This window comes from Schistocerca americana, chromosome 1 (genome assembly GCF_021461395.2).
Source record: "Schistocerca americana isolate TAMUIC-IGC-003095 chromosome 1, iqSchAmer2.1, whole genome shotgun sequence".
Classification (NCBI taxonomy): Eukaryota; Metazoa; Arthropoda; class Insecta; order Orthoptera; family Acrididae; genus Schistocerca; species Schistocerca americana.
Genome location: NC_060119.1, coordinates 887,381,432 through 887,398,590, shown reverse-complemented (window position 1 = coordinate 887,398,590; position 17,159 = coordinate 887,381,432). Strand labels below are relative to the sequence as shown.

The 17,159-nt window shown below is 42.8% G+C and overlaps 1 protein-coding gene and 1 non-coding gene across 4 annotated transcripts in view; one reads left to right on the top strand and one right to left on the bottom strand.

Moving 5' to 3' along the window:
- LOC124614399 (transcriptional coactivator YAP1) overlaps positions 1-17,159 on the top strand; it is a 353,914-nt gene that overhangs the window by 139,951 nt on the left and 196,804 nt on the right. The window lies entirely within an intron of this gene.
- On the bottom strand, positions 15,818-15,891 carry Trnat-ugu. The gene has a single exon. It is a non-coding gene; the product is annotated as a tRNA-Thr (tRNA).

Below are 17,159 nucleotides of genomic sequence, written 5' to 3'. Positions count from 1 at the left end.
ATGTATTTCGTTACAAAGGCCGACAAACAAGCTATTAAGTACGTGCTCATAATGTTTTGGCTCACCAATGTATTTGGTATTCAGTTACGGCTGACACCAGAACGTGCTTGCTGTCAATCTGCCCCTCTGAATGAACACTTTTGGCAAATACGCCACACTTCATAAGCAATGATTTTGCTACAGCCTTAGCGCAAGGCATACGAAAAGTAATTGCTGTGTTATCTGCAAATCCTCTCGTGCAGATGGACTGTGATAATAGCGCCACAGTGAGTGTTAACTCTAAATCTCCGTTCCATTGATCGAAAAAAAAGGCAATCGTGAAATCTAAAATGTGTTGCACAGACCAGGTAATAAACAGATACCTCACGTGGATCCTCCGATGTATTCTGTTCTGGAATTCCTCGTGTTTTCAAAGAAACGACCGAAGTACGCTTTAGATCATGACCTTCGACTGCATACGGAAAACGTTTCGGGATGTCCCATTGAGTGAAAGGAATCAATTCGACGCCCAGTATTTGTGTTGGTAATGTAACGTTTCCTACTTTAGCACTAGGTCTTTCCGTAAATTGGTTCCGGCAGGTATAAATCGCTTCCCGGCGCTAGTCGTTGTTCTCGATATGTGCAACACTCTGAAGGTCGCACATTGTAAAATTTTCTAGCTGTTTCGACCATTATTGATTTCGTAGTCATTTCGTAGTCCCCTTTCGCCGGTAGTCACAATACCCATTTACTAAACGGAAATTTCAAACAGCAAAAAAAGTGTTTTTGTTAAAAGGGAGAGCTTACATACATCGAACTGCTTTTAGTTTCCAAGTGTACCAATCACAAAGAGCTGAAAGACCATCCATTTGAAGCCGGCCGGAGTGGCCGTGCGGTTCTAGGCGCTACAGTCTGAAACCGCGAGACCACTACGGTCGCAGGTTCGAATCCTGCCTCGGGCATGGATGTGTGTGATGTCCTTAGGTTAGTTAGGTTTAAGTAGTTCTAAGTTCTAGGGGACCTCTGAAGTTGAGTCCCATAGTGCTCGGAGCCATTTTGAACCATCCATTTGAAAGAAACTCACTCATACTTTCCACAACCAAGGGTGAGGCAAAACAATAATTCGGAATTCTATTTTCCCAAATTGTAGTTTCTTATTATATTTGGGAAACAATATTATATTTGGGAAACAACATGCACTGAGTTTAATTTACCAGTAGTTTACTTTCGTGGATTTTTGTCAGATGATACTCAAAGATTGAAACTGGACACTACTCGTTTACTATACGAAGTCTCTTGTTTGTAACACACACATATGTTTAAAGATTTTTTGATACCACGAGCAGGTGGCATCAGATGATGCTGTTACTTTAAATAATCCTTAAAAAGTGACGAATGGTTGGATTTATTTTCCTGTATATACGATGCCTGTTTTTCGTATGTGATAATCTTGGACCGTGCAGGTTACGTAATTAAACTTTTCAAATGATTGCCTGATGTACAGATGCAATGCATCATCGTAGAATAAAATGAGCGTCTGAGGAGAAACGTTTTCTTCACAGTCGAAAATATATTGCAATAAGATCTCAAAAATGAGAAAGTATCTTTAGATGGAATTTATTGATCTGTCATTATGAAAAAATGATACAACTAAATAAGGAGACAGAAAATAAATTACATCCGTTCTCCGTACGATGACAGAGCAGTGAATCTTCGCTAACCAGATCTGTTACTGCTCGAGAGACATGTGCATCACTGTAAGTTTTTGCAAATACATTATCTAAATGATGGTGTTCAAAATTTTAAGGTGCTTCTTTGGTTTTTAGCGCGAAGTCTACTATCTCTCGTTGTCCAAACACTTCTTTGAGTCAGCAAGAGATGGAAAGCTACAAATATAGCGACGTAATCTATTGTCTCACACGTGATTCCGATGTTTTTACGAACTGTATGACAGGCATCTCGTGTGCAGGGTAAAAAGATCGAACAGTTGGCAGCATCCTGGGCGAAAATTCAACCAAAGGCCCCACTCACACTAAAGAAATCCAGTCCCAAATAGTCAAGCGTGCTTCGGCAACAATGTGAGTTCGAGAATAGCGTTACCAAATCACCATAAAATCGGTGCCGCCCACGCATGTCAGATCATATCTCTGAAATCCTAGATACTTTTTCTACTATGGCCTACTGGAGGTAGAACACTGTGCATGCTTCTCCATGACGAGATGTAATAGCTTAGTGCTATTTTCCAGAATTGCTTGCTGCGATGGCAACTAGCAATAGTAAACCTTCGACAATGAAACGATTATATGGCATTCCCCAGCTGGGAAGTTCGGTCGCCGAGTTGGAAGTCTTTCCAGTTGACGCCACACTGGGCGATTTACGAGTCGATGACGATGAAATGGTTATGAAAACGTAACACCCAGTCCACGAATCGAGAAAATCACCAACCTGCCGGGAATCTGGCCCCGCCAGCTGCATGGCACTCAAACGCGCTGGCCACTCAGCTAAGAGGGCGGACAACCCGGCGACGGACAATAACAACATTCGCTGCCGTAACAGATCACTCCCTGTAGCTGACACCAACGGATTGCCAGTATTGGCAGCTAAATTGACTATATATTGGTCTCTTCTCGTTGATTTAGGCCCACTTGATTTTTGGCGAGTACGACGACCATTTACCTGTCTCTTGGTATCCTTTATTCAGATTTTAGCGGTTATCTTTGACACGCCAGTTGTTTCTACAATTCTAAGGATTGAACTGCACCTGCTTACCGCAAATGAGAAAAGCATGATTCAAGAACTATTTCTCGTCATTCATTGCCTCGTTGTATTTCTGCTGACGCAAGTCACACGTAATGCTCGACGAAATCTGTTGCTGCAGTGCTGGAAGTAACAATGAGCCCCAGACGTCGCCTATATTGACTAATTTGTGCAGGTGCAGGACTGTCAGCAGTAGCTATTCAAGTCGTTCATCGTAGAATGAAGCTTTTGATACTGACTATATCCTAAGCGTGCCGACTTCCCCCGTTCTCTCTTTTTGTGTTGTATTTGGCTGCGTAGTATTACAGGTTCTCCAGAATACGTACATAGTGTTAGATCCAGCAATGTGGCGCTGAATACAAGGAGACACCGTCTTGAGAAATCTTACGATACCATCTAGAAGATGGCACATCATTCTTGAAAACGCATGAAGCGAAACGTTCTGTTAATCCTTATGCTAAGTAGTTACTTTTTTGTGGTCGGTTAGTTGCACAGTCGTCTCACCCCTCTTTCTCTGTTATAATAATCTTAATAACAGCTTCAGTGATCTGAATATGTTTCTGAAAACGAGAAAAGGAAACCATAGCGACCTTATTTGTATCAGTCCCACCGGAAATCAGTAATATAAAGCGCCCCGATTGACGACTAAGCACAAGGAAAGCATACTTACGTCATCATTCAGATTACTGACTAATGCTACAGGAAACAGTCGTAAGTTTTCTTTAAACGTTGTGAATAATAGTCCGGCGAGGTTAAACGTTGAAGACAAACGGAAAATTTGAAGTCTATCAAAACTAGCCATGAGAACTCTGTAGTTTTTAGTAAGTCTTAGAATCAAATGGCACCTGTACTAATAACGAACTGCGTCAGAACGGTAATCGGCATGACTGTTTTTCCCACTTTCTAATTCACCGAATTCCCTTACGTAATTTTCCGCAAAGATTGCGGGCGGAGTAGTTGACGGCGCGTTAGTCAGTGTATAATCAAACTTCTGATAAGCATTGATCTTATTGCTAGCGGAAGAACGTTTTGCATCATAAAGCGTTACGCTTAGCCAACTCTTTAAGGTTTTTTTTGGTCTAGAGGTCCTCATTTTCAACTTTTTTTTAGGTGAAATCAAAAGATAAATCAAACAATCCTTTTATTCATCTATCTTTTACCTGCATTAAATTTTTTTGTCCAAAAATATTAAGGGGCTATTAAACAAAGTGGCACCGAAGATGGTAATCCAGCTGTGCACCAGTAGGCGGGTGGTCCTCGTTCAGGTAACTGGGTGGTCTGAAACGGGCAGGACCAAAAAATTATTGAAATATGCAAGAACTTCTGATATGTGTAATTTTTTCACCAAATGGCAACTATTTGAAAAAAGGAAAATCGACTTTCTTTGGGAATTCAAACGCACATAAAAAACCGTTATTTTGAAAACTGTTTGACTTTTCGAGTTTCCGACCATAGCCAGTTCAACTCTCTTCAAAAATTGCTAAGTGGCATCGAAATCGGCCGAGTAGTTTTTCGGCAATACAAACAAGCAGCAAAAAAGTCTTCGAGGAGCGTTTAAAGTTTTGGAAAGGATTTTCGTTGGTTTTTTGGGACTCACCATCAGTCTGCTATGCCTGGAGCATGCATACGCCTTCCACGACATAAATCTCGTTCGCGTGCACCGCCTCCTGCCGGGCCGCCTACCTGGCTTCTTTACTGGCGTAGACGTGCGGTGATACACGAGCGCGCAAGGCGGTCCGCGTTGGCCTTTTGCAAATTTCGAACGGCTTGTTGCCAAGCTGAATGCCCATGAAGCCGTCGTTGAAGACTGTGGCCAAATTGTTTGCAATCCCGACTACTTCTTTACCAGAATATATGTTTCGGGGAGAGCGTCCAAATTAGCGAATTTAGCGACTCGTTGGAGTTTCGAGTGCTCTCACCAGCACATCTTTCCAATAAACTGTCATTAGATAAGTCTTCGCATATAGGTCTGATAGCATCCGAGTGCCATCCGTAGGCGCTCGGCGACGCCGGACTGCTGGTCCGATGATCGTGTTTTTCGATTATATGCAATATTTTACAGGAAAACGGCTCCGCCCACATGTTATTCATAATATAACGTATCGAAATATGCAATAAAACTATTTTTTGAAAATTCTCGAGCAAAACACCCCCTTAAAACAAAATTAGGATGAAAAATCGTCTGGAGAAAACAAATCTAAACAGTATCAGACAGTAATGTAGACATGATACAACAGAAGAAGACTGCCAACTCGTTCGATAACTTTTATGTAGCGGTCACATTAGTGAACTCCTGCTGCTGCTGGTTTTTACATGTTTAGGCAGACTAAACATGTAAGGGCTTCAGTTTCCTACGCTATGTGATCAAAAGTATACGGATACACTTTATATGACTCGTATTTCCTGGAAGCCTCGCCTTTTGTATAAAAAAAATTGCAGAGATGGAATGTGGGAAAAGCAAATTTTAAAACGCGGAAAAAATTTACTTCGGTTGCGTTTCGAGCACTAAAAATAATATGTATACTAAACACATTATATAACGGAAACCTTAAAGGCATACTACAATAAGGACAGTAATGGACATCTTGTATAGAGAACGAGCAAAAGTTAAGCTAATTTTCTTAGTACCATCGCCAATGAAGAAGTGTGGAACCCAGTGGTAGCAAACTGTGAACGAAACAAAGCTTCTCCTTTGCTAAATAATATGGCAGACACATCTGACAAACCCACATAAATGTAAAGACTGTGTAGGTTTCCTCTTATCGTGAAGTAAAGACCATTGTAATTGTGACACCCCGATATCTGTTACCGATGTTACACCTATTTTGTTTTGCTTGTTTCAGGTAAGTGATGATCGTGGCTGCACGTTCCAGTCGCTTTGCTCCTGTGAGTACTGCTTCTATCAAAAACAGACAGATTTTTCAACTCTTATTTTTGTACTCGGATATACAGTAGTTTATTTACATGTATGTATGTGCAACAACTAGTCGCTACGAAACAGTATTTATATTGCTAATATTGAAACCATACATTGTTTCTGAGTGTTCTGGTTTCTCTCTGCTTTGGTACCAGCACGACATTCGTAATTCATTTTCGGTGATCCTGTTTGCTCTTTATCCAGCATACCGCACTCAACATCTTCCGTTCCCACTTGAGTAAAGTTTTCACCTTTATTTCAAGCTATAATGCTGGATTCCAGTCTTCTTTGCTTAGTCTTCTCCTAGCGATATATTTAGTCATAACTATGAAATGAAGCTTTTAATCCTTTGCAGGACTCACACAATACAGTAGTTTACAGTGGAGGTTGCACTTCCGTGATAAGCAGCTACGGCGTCCAGGAAAGTTCCATAATTTGTACGAGGGCAAATAGAAAATTCTTCAGTATGACCGAAATATCTCTTACATAACAGACATTCTGTTTCTGTTACACAGATTCATGCTCCACAATAACGGTAGTTAAATGGTCAAAGCGGATCTGTTTCGTTTAAAAAAACTTCACAAAGTTGACGCTTTTCGTTTAAATAAAATAAGAATTTTAATACCATGTTAATTATACGATTCGGTTTATCGCCAACCGAAATTTATCGAACATATGTGAACATTTATCTGTAGACACTTTTCATTATCAACAGTTAGGGAATGAACTGTCCAGGTGAAATGGTGGTCATACTTATCTTGGACATGATAAATGTGGCTTTACTCGCAAAAAAAATATGAAATACACACAGCTCGATATGCACTGAGGTGACAAAAGTCATGGGACAGAAAAATGCAGATATACAGATAGTGATAGTGTCACGTTCACAAGGTGGAAAAGGGCAGCGCACTGGCGGCGTGTCATTTGTACTGAGGTAATTGATGTGAAAAGGTGTCCGATGATTATTATGAATGGAAGGCGGAAATTAAGACTTCCACTTCGGAAATCATTAAGGGATTCGGTATTCTGAGATCCACAATGTGAAAAGTATTCGGAAAAAAAAATCGGGCATTAGCTCTCACCATAGCTAAAGCTGTGGCCGACGGCCTTCACTTAACGACCGAGAGCAGCGGCATTTAAGTAGAGTTGTCAGTGCTAACAGGCGAGCAACACTGTTTGATGTAACGATAGAAATCAATGTAGGGCGTGCAACGAACGTATCCGTTAAGACAGTGCGGCCAAATTTGGCGTTAATAGGCTAAGGCAGCAGACGACCGGCGCGAATGTTTTTGCTGACAGCACGACATCGTGTGTAGCACCTCTTGTGGACTTGTGACCATAACGGTTCGACGCTAGACTACTGGAAAACGCTGGCCTGGTCATTTCAGTTGGTGGGAGCTGATGGTAGACTTAGTGTGGAGCAAACCCCACCAAGTCATGGACCCAACTTGTCAACAAGGCACTGAACAAGCCAATGATGCCTCCACAACGGTGTGGGCTAAGTTTACATGGAATCTACTAGACTGGGTCCTGTGGACCAACTGAACCAATCATTGACAGGTAATGGCTACGTTCAGCTACTTGGAGACCATTTGCAGTTGCTCATGGATTTCATGTTCCTAAACAACGATGGAATATTTATGGATGACAATGCGTTATGTCATCGAGTCACAATTATTCGCGATTGGTCTGGACAATTCGAGTGAATGATTTGGCCACACGGATCGCCCGACATGCGAGCCCTCGAACATGGGTTATACTAGAGAGGTTAGTTCTTGCACAAAATTCAGCACCGCCAATACTTTCACATATACGGACGGCTATAGAGGCAGCATGGCTCAATATTTCTGCAGGGGACTCCCAACGACTTGCTGAGACCATGCCATGTCGAGATGCTGCACTACGCCGTACAAAAGGCCAGACACGATATTAGAAGGTATCCCATGACTTTGTCACCTCAATGCAGTAGCGTGCGATTAAAATCAAAGATTCCATAAAAACTTAGGAAGATAATGGTACATTTATCTAAATAATTAACTGTGAGTAAATTCGCGACATTTGGTGAAGGTGGAAAAAGAAAATTCTCACCAACGCTCGGACCTTTTAAAAACAATCTGATGTAGTGCGACATAGATTTATCATTAAACGCGAGAACAAAACGCTATAGAAGTAATGGGTGAAAGTTGATGTCCCTGTACCGTAAATACGAAGTAGAATTTTTGGGAATGAATGTAGCCAACTTTTACGAGGATACGAAATAGGTATTTCTCAAGAGTTACCTTGGAAAAGATAAAGCAGTACTTGGTGAAACAGGGCCAACAGCTCGAAGACCTACTTGAGAAAGACCTGGTTTGCAGAAAAAATAAATCATATTTCATTCTCTCAGTGCACCTGATCAGGAAGAGGCCTTATCAGTGAGGAAAACTGAGGGATTCGCAGACAAACTGTTGGAACATTCACCCTGTTAACCAAATTCGGCTACCTCACGACAGGAGGACGTTACGGGTTCAGCGAATAGATTATCGCAGCCGTGGATTGATATTTTGCAGACGTTCCATAATGGCACTTCCTGGATGAAATCTGCGTACAAAAGACACATTTTTAAAAACCACCATGAGCGTTACATAACATTTTTAACATTTAGCCAAGTTCATATGTTAAATTATCGTCAAATAGGCAAATATTATCAATGTATTTGACGATGTGAAAATGATTGTAGATCGACAGTAAACGAAAAATAATAAAAATTAGAGCTATGGCCGATTTTATAGGTTTTAAGATGTTTCTTTCCAAATCATTCAATGGATGTGGAGCAATGCCTGCGCAAAGTATTCAAGAACTATACGTACTCTGAAGTGTAGGTACCAGCAATGGTACCATGTCAACAAGAAAGGATAACATTTTGTCTAAAATAGTCTTTAACTGTCTGCCATTGATGTTCTTATCTTGCTCTCGTACTGATACGGACGGGAGACGGACAAAGATATGGAAACCCTGCAAACACAACACATTACCATGCTTAATGTGGTGTAGGAAAACTGTTCGCATTCAAAGCTGCTTCCAGTCGTCCCGGAATGAATAAACATAGGTCCTGTATGATTTTCAAGGTAATCTTGCAACATTCTTCCCGCAAAATAGTGGCAGGCTCAGGTACGATGATGGATAACGATCACCCACCCTTCTCTCGAGAGCAGACCACAAAAGCTCAATAATACTCAGATCTGATCACTAAGCTGGCCAAGGGAGATGCGACAATTGATCCTCGTGCTCACAAAAGGAGTCCTGGACGGTGCGAGCTGTGTGAGCAGGGCACGTGTCGTCTCGAAACATATCATCATTAGGGAACAAACATTGTCCATTAGATGTACCTGATCAGCTATAATTCTCACATACTCCTTGACAGTTGTGCGACCATGCAAAGTAACCATGCGGCCCGCGGAATACCACGATATGGCTGCCCAAATCGTCATCGAACAGCCGCAGTGTTTCACCCTTCGTCGTAAGAAGAGCGGAGCGTTTCGTCACTAGGTTATATGGTAAGGGTGATAGCGTTACGGAGATGTTTAGCAAACTCAAGTGGCAGACTCTGCAAGAGAGGCGCTCTGCATCGCGGTGTAGCTTGCTGTCCAGGGTTCGAGAGGGTGCGTTTCTGGATAAGGTATCGAATATATTGCTTATTCCTACTTACACCTCTCGAGGAGATCACGAATGTAAAATTAGAGAGATTCCACAGCGCACGGAGGCTTTCCGGCAGTCGTTCTTCCCGCGAACCATACGCGACATAACAAGAAATGGAGGTAATGACAGTGGCACGTAAAGTGCCCTCCGCCACACATCGTTGGGTGGCTTGCGGAGTATAAATGTAGATGTAGATGTAATAAACTCGGCTAGAAGTTGGAAACAGTTTGAAACAAGACTCATTCCACCAAATAACTTGCTTCCTTTGGTGTGTAGTCCAGATTCTATGGCTTCGGCACCACGTTTTCTTGTAATCATTGACGATGAGTGGTTCTGGAATTCCAGCTTGTCCTGCAATCCCCTGCCTGTATGCGGTATAAATCTTGATACGGTGCCTCCTGAAACACCAGACACTGGTTTCGGAAGCACTCACCATTAAGGCAACAATTTGCTCGCTTACGAATTTACTTAGCTCCGGCATAATCCTCTCAAAACTACACCGAACACTGCTCTGACCACGATTGACAACTGCAACGTATTGAAGACATTGCACAGATGACGTTCGTAGTGAAATACAACAGTTTATGCTTGGCTTAGCATCTGCATTTGTGTTCAAGTGTACATTTCTCACGGTGTTTCCAACTTTATGTTAACCTCTGTACATCGCTTATTCCAGGAACCAAGAAGTTGCACTCAGCACTTACAAAATTATTCACACCCAAGTTTTCTTCCTCAGACCTTTGAGAGAGATTTGGCATACTTTGGCCACAACTGGAAACTAGATATATGAAATTTTTTTTCACAACTGAACCTTTATTTACGATCTAAACTCAATACAGTATATTATGTCTACAGTTGGTATGAGTATTTCTCAACACAAGCTACTACAGTTGGTATGAGTATTTCTCAACACAAGCTACTTACTTGGCTCCTCTTCCCTCCTTTTCGCTCGTACACTTTCAACTGTGTCAGTTTTCGCTAATACTTCCGATACACACTGTACACATCTTAAGCTTGGAAACCCTTCTCCGCTTGGCTCCCCAAGCAGCAGTTCGTGTCGCGTGGTCCTTAAATCAGATGTAAGTCTATCGCGCTTACTGAAATTCGTACGCAATATTTTGATATCTTTTCTGCTTTTTTTAAAAAAAAATGTATAGTGAATGGGTTCACCCCAATGGTAGAGACGGCACCTCCATCTTAGAAAGGCCTAACAAGCTCAACGCAGCATGTCATCTGTCCCACAATCCACAACAAGAAGCGCATTTCGAAGAATGCTAAGGTCTGTCATTGCAGAACTGCTGTCGGACCACAGTCTCTGTATACCGCATAGACCCCCCTTTACGAACAGAAAAGACGCGATGGATGACCTAGAGAAAGCCGAAAGACGTATTCCCAGAAAAATTCATGGCTCGAGATTGCTCCCAGATGGAACCTACCGATTGAAGTCTAATTTTGAACTGAATCAGCCAACACCAGTGTGCGACGTAGGAGGCTCAAGTTCTATGGGCATCTACAACAATAGGCTTACCAAGAAGATCTTCTCATTGGTTGAAAGTTACAAGACTGGAAGCCTGTGGCTCAATGAAGTACTAAAGGACTTGGATTCGGCTGGGATCATTGATCTTAAGGTAGAAGATTGTTACAAATTTTGTGCTGTGGTAGAGTCTTGGATCCTACCACGTAGAGTCCCCAAACGCCGGAAGCCCCTTCCACAGGAGAGGAAGGAGAAATTATCATCAGGGCTCAAGAGATATTGGGAACGGAAGAGAGCATCGAAGAACAACTAGTCACAAGCGCTCCTTAGTGTGCTGAAATCAATAATAATTTATAGTAAACAGTAAATGGAAAAAAATCAGGTAGTTTTTAGAGTCTTTTGAAGAAATCACATGGAGTGAAATACAGTATATTAATGGCTTAGTGACTAGAAGTCGATGATGTCACTGTATGTTATAAATTAAGAATTCCGCGAGAAAGTGTTACTTGGCAAACTGGCGAATTGAACAATCACTTAAAACTCGACATATGTTTCCTATTTTCCTTGGTCTTTGAGTATTAAATAATGGACCAGCGGCGAGTATGTCGGTATCTCTTAGTACAGAAATGAAATTAACTCCGTTGCATTCGAAACGACGGCACACTTGTCCCAGCAGAACAGGAAATTGGCTCCATACGGTATGTGTAACATTTAACGCTTCTAGTGTAGTGAATTTCAAATGTACATTCCTGGACAAACATTATGATATTTCGTTTAGCTGTATTTATAGAAGTGCAACAGACCTGCGGCGAGAAAGATATAGGAAAAGTCGGCAGTGTAATGGAATTTTATGAGTTCCAACTCAGGTATTGAATTACCTATGACTGAACGATGTTCACCATCTAGATTTGTATTTTGCCTCTGTTACGGGGGATGACTTTGGGGGTATTGAAAAACTGATGGGCGATTATCCTGAATAATACCTTCGCCAGTACGCTCAGGAAATCGCTGATTGACATTAAGTTTTCCACCTGTTGCACCGTGGACAGGATTACTCTTGGTGTTCTGGCAAACATTGTCCATTATCCCGATGAGTTGCTGTTAGGTTGCTGAGACTAAAAAGTACACGCAGAGAGCGACGCTGGCTCCGAACGAGAAGGGGGGCGGGGAGCGGGGGGGACACGTTGCGTAAGCGCGGTCTGTTTTCAAGGAGCGACCCACTTACTGCCGTCTCACCGATATTCCCAGCGTCCTGATTCGGGGAAACCAAGCACAGGAGAGACGATCTCGCAGCCTTTGATGTCAGGAGGACCAAGCGATGCCAGCCCCTCTCCCCATGTGTCTCCCCCCTGCCCCCCCCCCCCTCTCTCTCTCTCTCTCTCTCTCTCTCTCTCTCTCTCTCTCTCTCTCACACACACACACACACACACACACACACACACACACACACACACGTGTACAAACTGTCATGTAGTACGTTTAATGCTGAATGTTCTTGTGCTACTTTGTGGTCAGATTCGTAAAGCTGGGGATGGGCTGACGAGAAATATGTCTCTGCGTATGTGTGCTGTACACTGTTCCTAACGTTGTACATTTGAAGCTGTAAGCTTTCGGTTTAGTCCTCTCAAAACACATGCTACTTTTATTTTGGTAGTAGTCCACAACCAGTTATATGGTGGACGTTTTCTCACTGTTCCTGTACTGAATGTATCCTCAGTGCCACTTTCATGTCTATTTTAATCCTCTTACGCCTCCTCATAGTAATTGTCATAAACATTCTGAAGCAAGGAAGATTACATTTTGATGTCCTATCGGCGGCGAGGTCATAGCAACTGGAGAACAACTTCAGATGAGATGGAGAAGTACAGGGTTATTCTAAATTGTTACCTAAAAGCAACATTACATAACGCAGGATATCTGCTTGCTTCATGTAATTCTCTGTTCTGAAACTGACAGAACATGAAGTTTCTTTCTACAAATGTTCCGTGTGACTTCCACTTATCAAGCGGCAGATATCACATCTGTACGAAATTTCTTCCCAGATGCGCGAGAACCTGCTAACCGTGGGCGACCTTGGCCTTTCTCTCGGTGTGCCACATAATCTGTTTCCACTGACCGATTATACCATGCTTTTCTAGTCTTAGCCTTTAGCGTCATTTTACAAAAATTGCCGATTGCGTCTGTGGTACCACAAGCAACTCCTAGCCCGTTAGGCCCCGCTATACGTCTCCACTGTTAGTGCGATCGATCACGCACTGTTTCCGGTTAGCGAGCGAATGGAGCGACATCTGGAGGCGCACGATTGAAACTTGAGGACACAGCGCAAGGTTTGAAGAGCTCCCGGATAGTAGTCGATATCTTCGAAATTATTTACTGTTAAGTTTACGTAAATAATTTAGAATAATCCTGTATGTCGGCCTTGGGCTTCTCATAGGAACCGGTGCAGTGTTTACGTTAACAGATTTAGGGGCAACGACTAGACGATTTTATGAATTTCGTTCCTCCCGAATGCCATCCTTTTGTGGTAATTAACTGCACCACCTCGCCCGACAGCAACGTTGTAAGGAGTGCGTCGATTGTTGTAATGTTTTTCTGTTACGATAATCATGCCATAATGTAGCACATTGACATTCTTTGGACGAGAAAGGAAGCAGAGTTAACACTTTATTTTTCTATTTCTTGTTTCCCTGGCGACTAATTCTTGAGTTAAAATTTTCGTGGAGCGTGAGAAACTAACGACGTTGGTGATGTGATGGTATCGTGTTACGAGAGGACGCGGTCATAAAGCGGCCAGCACCTGTCGAGCTCCAGGACCTGGCCAGCCGCCACTGTGGCGCGGAGGGAAGGGGGCGTTATCTCCTCTTCTGACGAGACGCCCGCGCTTGGAGCGTGGCCTTCGGACCGCGGGCCGGCCGCTGTCTGCGTGACAGAGCGCGGACAGTCGTGGGCTCTAACGCTCCGTGCTTTCATACCCGCGGGGCTACCACTACACGCTCAAGAAAGCACGATAAAAGTCGCTGCACATGGGGTTACTGTCTTACCGACTCAGTAATATACCGTAGGAATTTATAATCAACACGTATGCAACGTGTGTGAATGTCTACAATCCCAAGAAATGTTTACTTCCTCGTTGCCCTTAACTTGGCATCCTCACATGCGTAGTTTATCTGTCCATCTTAGAACGTTTCTGTGAGGAAAGATGAGGCCAGTAATAAGCAAGATGCTTTGTGGTGCGTCTTTCGAGTTTTTAAGGTGAAAGTTGGAAACTTTCAGGTTCATAGTCTGAAACAACCTTAAGATTGTGTCATCGACAGGAAACACGGTTTGTACAAGCGAGTGCTTTACAAGAGTGTTCCTTTGAAGATTATGTGCTCTTTTCGTCTTCAAGCGTAGATAGCAGTTCATCCAATATGGCCGGCTTGGTAGCCGAGCGGTTCTAGGCGCTTCAGTCCGGAACCGCGCGACTGCTACGGTCGCAGGGTTGAATCCTGCCTCGGGCATGGATGCGTGTGATGTCTTTAGGTTAGTTAGGTTTAAGTAGTTCTAAGTTCTAGGGGACTGATGGCCTCAGATGTTAAGTCCTATAGTGCTCAGAGCCATTTAAACCATTTTCACCCAATATGCTATCGGAGGAGACACAACTTGTACTACAATTGGAACCACGCTCCAACTTATCTTTTCATACAAAAACAATTCTCACAGGAGAGACGTATTTTACAAGCAGAAATAAAGTGTTTTGCCTCCAGCCGCGTATTACTTGATATCCGGTTTGACGGTTGCCTGGGCAATGATAAAGACGCAAAACGAAAGAGAAAAATCCACTCCGAGAGAGATAGTGCGGCTCATGTTGTTAGAAGTCCAGCCTGCCAGGTGAAAAACTACGTTACATACCATTTCTCTCTCTCTCAGTAATATGCCTAAATGCAACGAAATGCACTTCTGGGGATACCGTTCGCATTTGACGTTGGCGTCGTCGTATGGAAGCCACATGTATGTTACTGACTGACTTGATTAAGATCACAAATCCGTCACCTCATGTTTCGCATTTATACGAAGGCGACGTACAAGTGTTCGTTGGCACCTGACATTTATTCGTTTCACTTCCCTCGCTTCGTAGCACTCACGTCTGTTATTCTCCTATTTAGCTTTTCTAAGTAGGCTATTTAGGTTTTTATGTTGGTAAAGTCACGTAGCGCTCTGTATGAAAATCACTGACTGTGCAGTGTGCAGCCTGTGGGTTTTAAAATATTAAAAAGTATACCTATTAAAAGCCACAGACTGCACACAGCACAGCCAGTGATTTTCATACAGAGCGCTACGTGACGTTACCAACATAAAAACCTAAATAGCCTACTTACACTTCATGATAACGCTCTATCCACTTTGATCTCGCCCTTCTTTCCCTTATTTCCTTGAATATTCTGACCGAATATCCTTTCTAAAAAGAATCGGATACACGCATGCCATCACACATTAATGTGCACTGCTGTCTGATAGCATAAATTTCTACAGAAAATTACTTTATGGACGGTAGAAATGACTTGAGAGAACGAGCTGCAGAAGATGATCAAATCTTCCGTATTAATATTGCTCGTCTGTCTTAGTAACCAGTTCGCTCTATTCTCGTGTAAGCGTGTTTATGTGGCTATTAATCGAAGATACATCAATTTTTGTGAACTTATACCAAAACAATACATTTATCCAAGATTTGGTATTTTGTAATGGTGTAACGGTGTAGAACTTTTAGTTTGTCGTGCAATATTTCCCAATATTCAGTCTTCACCACAGAACTAAAAACAGAACCTACATTTGTTACAGTCTAAAACTGAGTCGGGAACAAGGAATGGAACGCGGGTGTCAAGAGTTTGGCGGGTGAAGCGCTGCTACAAATTCCTCTGAATGAAGATACCATTGGTGCCCTTGTAGCTCTCTACAATGAAATTACAATTAAATCAATACCATTAGCTACTGACAGGCGTTGATATACACCAACGGGGACAGTTGTAAGTGTCTGCCCCGACCGGGACTCGAACCCGGGATCTCCTGCTTACATGGCAGACGCTCTGTCCATCTGAGCCACCGAGGGTACAGAGGATAGTGCGACTGCAGGGATTTATCCCCTGCACGTCCCCCGTGAGACCCATATTCACAACTTAATGTCCACACACTACATTCGTAGTGCCCCTGCCATTATACCCATTACTCGCGGCACACAATCCACCGAGTCCCTTAAGAGTTCGGGCAATGCGTGTGGATCCGCACAGGAGGAGGAGGAGGTCAATGGCCGGTTAGCCTTAACTATATGAAAATGGTATCTGTTCTTTCGGACATGTCCGAAAGAACAGATGCCGCCTTCATATCGTTAAGCCTAACCGGCTGATTTGACCTCCTTCAGTGCGGATGCACACGAATTGCCTGAACTCTTACGGGACTCGGTGGATTGTGTGCCGCGAGTAATGGGTATAATGGCAGGGGCACTACGAATGTAGTGTGTGGACATTAAGTTGTGAATATGGGTCTCACGGAGGACGTGCAAGTGATAAATCCCAGCAGTCGCACTATCCTCTGTGCCCTCGGTGACTCAGATGGATAAAGCGTCTGCCATGTAAGGGATATAAATCATCAGCTGAAGCTGCAAAGGAAATATAATACAAATTTCAGTGAAACTGCCCCTACAAGCAGCGGCGCGATACACAGATCCAATGATAGGAAAACTAAACACCGGTACCGTACATGTAGTAAGTTTTTGGTCTTAGAACACATTGCTCCTAATTGTGGATGGTGTAACAATGCTGAAGAAGACATTGAATGAACGTCTGCTTCAAACTGTGCACGAAGCAAGCTATACGTTACAACTGAAATTAGGACAGTTCAGGAGTACTTCTTATTGACCTTATTGACAATGTGAGGATTATGAATGGAAAATTGCACAACTCTTCAGAAAAAAATTCGATTATGGAAATAACTTTTTGCAATTGATTTATGTTGTCGTGGCTTATTAATCCACTTCTTACCGTTGTTGAGTGCACGTAACATGAAGTTATTTTCAACACAGTCAAAATAACCTTATTATACAAAACTCATCAAGCGTATGTTAAAAGGCATTCACATGTTCTCTGCCTGTGCTTTTTATATTTGACGGACAAAGACTTCGAGAAAAAATATATATTACTGAAAACTTTGTGTTGAGTGTACGAAACACTGGGAAGAATGGGTTAATGTTTTCACCAACATTTTCTGAAGGGTTAAGTGAAATGGGGGCGTCAGTTTTGCCGTATACAGGGGCGGGCGCGTGGCACGCAGTTTGTTTGCTCGACTCGAGTACCGGCGCGGCTGTGACGTCACACGCGGCAG